Below are 6,000 nucleotides of genomic sequence, written 5' to 3' on the forward strand. Positions count from 1 at the left end.
ACAGTGCTAGCAAGCACTCTCTGCTTATGAGAGAAAAAAAACAGGAAGTTTTAGGAGTGATGGCGAGAGAGAGAGATTGAGAGAGTTTTGAGATGTGAGAGATTTGTGACCTTTAGCGTGTTTGGAGAGTGTAGTTAATGAGTTGTCTTGTGTAGTTAGTGTGTAGTGTTGTGGATAGTTTTGTGTTGTGCGTCAGAACAATGAGGTGACTGCTGTCTCCAGGTAGAAAAAGGAGTGATACACCTGCTGCTGTCAGAATGCAGAACAGCTGGTTGTTCTGTAAATAGTTTGAAATGGTTATTTTAAAAAGGGTAAAAGGTAAATGGATGCAAATAACTTTGTTTGCAAAACTTGTGCATAGGATTTTAAAATTGACAATTTATATTTTTATTTACAGTTATGAAATAGGATTCATTAAACATGTTTGTGATTTTAGACCAGTTGTGTTAATACAGTATGTCAAAATGAAAACATAACTGTAAATTCAGACAGAAAAGAATGATACCAGACAAGACAAAGTAAATAGTTTTTAAAGGTAAAATGTAGAGGGAAAATCAAAAGTAGTTAAAAATGGCCAATTATACCCTGGACCCCAGAGGGTAAAACATTTTTTTTTAAAGTAACGCAATAGCTACTTTTCAAGTAATTAATTACTTTTAGAATATTGTAACTCAGTTACTAACTCAGTTACTTTTTGGAAGAAGTAACTAGTAACTATAATTAATTACTTTTTCAAAGTAACTTGCCCAACACTGCTGAGGACTACCACAACCACACACAAGATCCCAGTTGCAGGCTGTGCAAAAATGCCCTTGAGGTAATTCAGCAGATAAAAGTAGGGTGGAAGATGTTAGCGAGCAGGACACATGGAACGCCATAACCAGGTCATACTCATACTCAAAACAACTAAAACAAGATAAAATCCCGTGGCACTTGTAACAGTCACAATGGTTTGGTGTCTCTTTAAGTTGTAAGATAAGATAAGATAAGATAAGATAAGATAAGATAACCTTTGTTAGTCCCACACGTGGGAAATTTGTTTTGTCACAGCAGGAAGTGGACAGTGCAAAAGTTATGAGGCAAAAATTAGGATACAATAAGAATAAATACAGTACACAACTGTACAAAATAGAATAAAATAACATACTATATACAGTAGAATAAAAAAAATAAATATACAATAAGATAAAAATAGAATACAAATACAAATGCTATATACAACTGAGTAAGAATACAACGATGACAGAAAGGATTATTGCACTTAGTGTTATTGCACATGTGTGGATGTGTGTGCTTGATCAGTTAAAGTCTTTATTATGGAGTCTGACAGCAGTGGGGAGGAAAAACCTGCGAAATCTCTCCGTCCCACACCGTGGGTGCCGCAGTCTCCCACTGAAGGAGCTGCTCAGTGCTGTCACAGTCTGCTGCATGGGGTGGGAGATGTTGTCCAACAGGGATGACAGCTTAGCCACCATTCTCCTGTCACTCACCACCTCCACTGGGTCCAGAGGGCATCCTAGAACAGAGCTGGCCCTTCGGATCAGCCTGTTCAGTCTCTTCCTGTCCCCAGCAGAGATGCTGCCGCCCCAGCAGACCACACCATAAAAGATAGCAGAAGCCACAACAGAGTCATAGAAGGTCTTCAGGAGTGGGCCCTCCATTCCAAATGACCTGAGTCTCCGCAGCAGGTACAGCCTGCTCTGCCCTTTCCTGTAGAGGGCGTCTGAGTTATGAGTCCAGTCCAGTCTATTGTTCAGATGAACACCAAGGTACCTGTAGCTGTCCACAGTCTCAATGTCCATACCTTGGATGTTCAGTGGTTGCAGTGGAGAATGCTTGTGCCTGCGGAAGTCTACCACCAGTTCCTTGGTTTTACTGGCGTTGATCTGGAGGTAGTTCAGCTGGCACCAGTCCACAAAGTCTTGGGTCAGACCTCTGTACTCCTTGTCATCCCCATCAGTGATGAGGCCGACTATTGCAGAGTCATCAGAGAACCTCTGCAGGAAGCACTGGGTGGAATTGTGGGAGAAGTCTGCAGTGTAGATGGTGAAGAGGAACGGAGCCAGAACCGTTCCCTGTGGGGCCCCCGTACTGCAGACGACCCTGTCCGACACACAGCCCTGAGTCCTCACATACTGTTTAGTTGAGTTAGCCTGGCTAGCTTGTACAATTAGATTTTCCAAAATAAAATGGTTTGAAAATAATAAAAATGACACTGCAGTACTGAGAGGAAGTAGAATTGGGGGGGGGGGAAGGAGAAAAACTTGATAAGCAACATGTCTGTGAATGTTCTCAGTCATCCAGGTCATCGTAGTCAAAGGAGCTTGCAAAGAAAAGCGTCTGGACTTCTTTAAGTTACTTGAAGACGTTTCACCTCTCATCCGAGAAGCTTCTTCAGTTCTAAGGTCAAATGGTGGAGAGTCCCAGATATAAACCTAGTGGGAGTGACCCCCCACAGAGGGACAAAAGGACCCCCTGATGATCCTCTAATCGCCTGAGCCAAGGTGTGAAACTGGGTGTGGGTCCCAATCAGCCAGGGTTTCGGGTGAGTTCATTGTGAAACCTGGCCCCACCTTATCATGCGAATTCCTGAGATCAGATGGCCCAGGATGTGAGTGGGCGTTAAGGCGTCTGGGAAGGGATCTCAAAACTGGATTATAGATGGCAGAGAGTTGGTGTCGTAAACCCCCACCTCTGTTCAAAGATGGTCGCTCACAGTGGACATAGATGGCTTCTTTCACTCCTCTTTCAAACCATCTGTCCTCTCTGTCCAAAATGTGAATGTTGATAAGCAACAAAAATTGGACTTTGTTATAGTGCAAATATTCAAATCTGTAATTTGAACTTGCTACATATGATGAATGATAAAATGCTATGATGCATAAAGACACAAAAGTATTTCCAAAAAGGTTTGTTTTTTAACAAACCCTTGAAATTTTATTTTAAAAATGTATTTCCATGTATTTCCTTTGTATTTCCATGTTTGTGCTATATTCTTTGTACAATCTACATTAACATAAACGATGTGAATACACGCATATCCCCCCCCCCCACACACACACACACACTTAAAGAGTTAAATTGGGCTCGGTACGCATGAGCCAAGTGAGGAAACACTATAACAGGGGAGCCGTCTGCACCAGGAGCCGGTCACAGACCGCAGCCTCCAGGCTGGCCACACAGCAGGAGGGAGGCAAAGAAGCCTCCCAGCCGGGCTGAGAGGACCCCCTGTGCCCCAGCAGCCACGGTCGATCAAAGCCCCGGTGCAGAGAGCGCCCTCTGAGGAAACACTGGAGATATGACACAATAGGATATATACAGGGTAAAACGATAAAATAAATGAGAACGGGATACAATATAAATATAAATAGAGTAAGAAGATTAAAAAATGAATAAGAATAAAATCAATAAATATTAGGTAAAGCCTAAATTAATAATAGAATAACAGGACAGAATAAATAAGCATAAAATAAATAAACGTTAAATAAAAGTTAAATTAAAAAGGTGGGTCTTGAGCCTGTTCTTAAAAACATGTACGTTCTCTGCGGCCCTGAGGTCCTCCGGCAGGCTGTTCCACAGGCGAGGACCATACCATTGAAAAGCTGCCTCTCAAAAGGCCAGTACCAGAGGACCTCAGGGTCCGCAAGGGTTCATATGATAAAAGCAGATCTGAGAGATAAGAAGGCCCAAGACCATTAAAAACCAATAAAAGAACTTTAAAATGAGGGCTTTGTCTCTCATTCTAGTTTTAAATATCCTGGAAACTACATATAAGCTTGCAGTCTGATTGCATTTATTTGTGTATGTCATTCAACTCTTGAGCGATTGTGGCCCAAGAGTTGAGAGGTCGCCTTATTATTGGAAGGTTGCTGGTTCGAGCCCCGGCTTGGACAGTCTCAGTTGTGGTGTACTTGGGTAAGACACTTCACTGGTGGTGGTCAGAGGGCCCGGTGGTGCCAGTATCTGGCAGCCTGACCTATGTCAGTGCGCCCCAGGGTGGCTGTGGCTACAATGTAGCTGCATCACCAGTGTGTGAATGACTGAATGTGTAAAGCGCTTCGGGGTTGTTAGGGACTAGTAAAGCGCTTTACAGACCATTTATTTATACGGCAGTAAAAGAAAGTTTTAAAAAAAATTGTTTATTTATTTATTATTACAATAAAAATGAGAGTTTGAACTGTAAAGAATTGAATAACAGCAATGAGGTAAATGTGGAAACATCCTTTGTTTTTATTTCATAAGTCAAGCAAGTAGTTCTTTTTTTCTCTTCCTGAAGTCTAGTGACCTCACCTGGGAATTAATGTTTACGTTCACCTATATAACTATATGAGTCTAGTTTGGATTGCATGGCTCAAAAACGAATTACATTCCTTTATGAATAGGCTGTATCTGTCTTTAGTTTTGACAAATGCAAAGGAATAAATTACAACTACTAAAAATCTGTAATTTTATTGAGTGAGCTGACCTGGAGTGAGCACTCCACCCTCCTTATCTGAACTCCCAGTTCAGTGACCAGACCCAAGAATGGATTTTTATAATGTTGTGTTTATTCTGTACTATGTATTTAGTTTTAACAACAACTAAAAATTGGTATTGTTACAGAGTGACTTTACTTGTCTTGGGTGAGGGACTAAGCTTATAATACACACATACAGGAGAATTTATTTTCAGATCTCCTAAAATAAATAAGGAAATAAATAAACAATACAACTTAATTTGATAATCCTTTCATAAAACAGGTTATAGTATTTAAGAGGGAAAAATAGTGCTTACTAAATGAAAGAGAAAATAAATAGATTCATAGTGGCAAATGTTAGAGGACACTCACAAAACAAATCCTTGAAATGTTCCTTCTTAGTGTCAAACACATTCCTAATTGTGTAGATCAGAATTCCCTACAAAGCTGAATACAGTGGCTTGCAAAAGTATTCGGCCCCCTTGAACTTTCCCACATTTTGTCACATTACAGCAACAAACATAAATCAATTTTATTGGAATTCCACGTGAAGGACCAACACAAAGTGGTGCACACGTGAGAAGTGGAACGAAAATCATACATGATTCCAAACATTTTTTACAAATAACTGCAAAGTGGGGTGTTCATAATTATTCAGCCCCCTGAGTCAATACTTTGTAGAACCACCTTTTGCTGCGATTACAGCTGCCAATCTTTTAAGGCACGTCTCTACCAGCTTTGCACACCTACAGACTGAAATTCTTGCCCAACCTTCTTTGCAAAACAGCTCCAGCTCAGTCAGATTAGATGGACAGCGTTTGTGAACAGCAGTTTTCAGATCTTGCCACAGATTCTCGATTGGATTTCGATCTGGACTTTGACTGGGCCATTCTAACACATGGATATGTTTTGTTTGAAACCATTCCATTGTTGCCCTGGCTTTATGTCGTTGTCCTGCTGGAAGGTGAACCTCCGCCCCAGTCCCAAGTCTTTTGCAGACTCCAAGAGGTTTTCTTCCAAGATTGTCCTGTATTTGGCTCCATCCATCTTCCCATCAACTCTGACCAGCTTCCCTGTCCCTGCTGAAGAGAAGCCCCCCCAGAGCATGATGCTGCCACCACCATATTTGACAGTGGGGATGGTGTGTTCAGAGTGATGTGCAGTGTTAGTTTTCCGCCACACTTAACATTTTGCATTTTGGCCTAAAAGTTCCATTTTGGTCTCATCTGACCAGAGCACCTTCTTCCACATGTTTGCTGTGTCCCCCACATGGCTTGTGGCAAACTGCAAACGGGACTTCCTATGGTTTTCTGTTAACAACGGCTTTCTTCTTGCCACTCTTCCATAAAGGCCAACTTTGTGCAGTGTACGACTAATAGTTGAACTATGGACAGATTCCCCCACCTGAGCTGTAGATCTCTGCAGCTCGTCCAGAGTCAGCATGGGCCTCTTGGCTGCATTTCTGATCAGCGCTCTCCTTGTTCGGCCTGTGAGTTTAGGTGGACAGCCTTGTATTGGTAGGTTTACAGTTGTGCCATACTCCC

Source organism: Maylandia zebra, linkage group LG11 (assembly GCF_041146795.1).
Source record: "Maylandia zebra isolate NMK-2024a linkage group LG11, Mzebra_GT3a, whole genome shotgun sequence".
In the NCBI taxonomy this organism is placed as follows: Eukaryota; Metazoa; Chordata; class Actinopteri; order Cichliformes; family Cichlidae; genus Maylandia; species Maylandia zebra.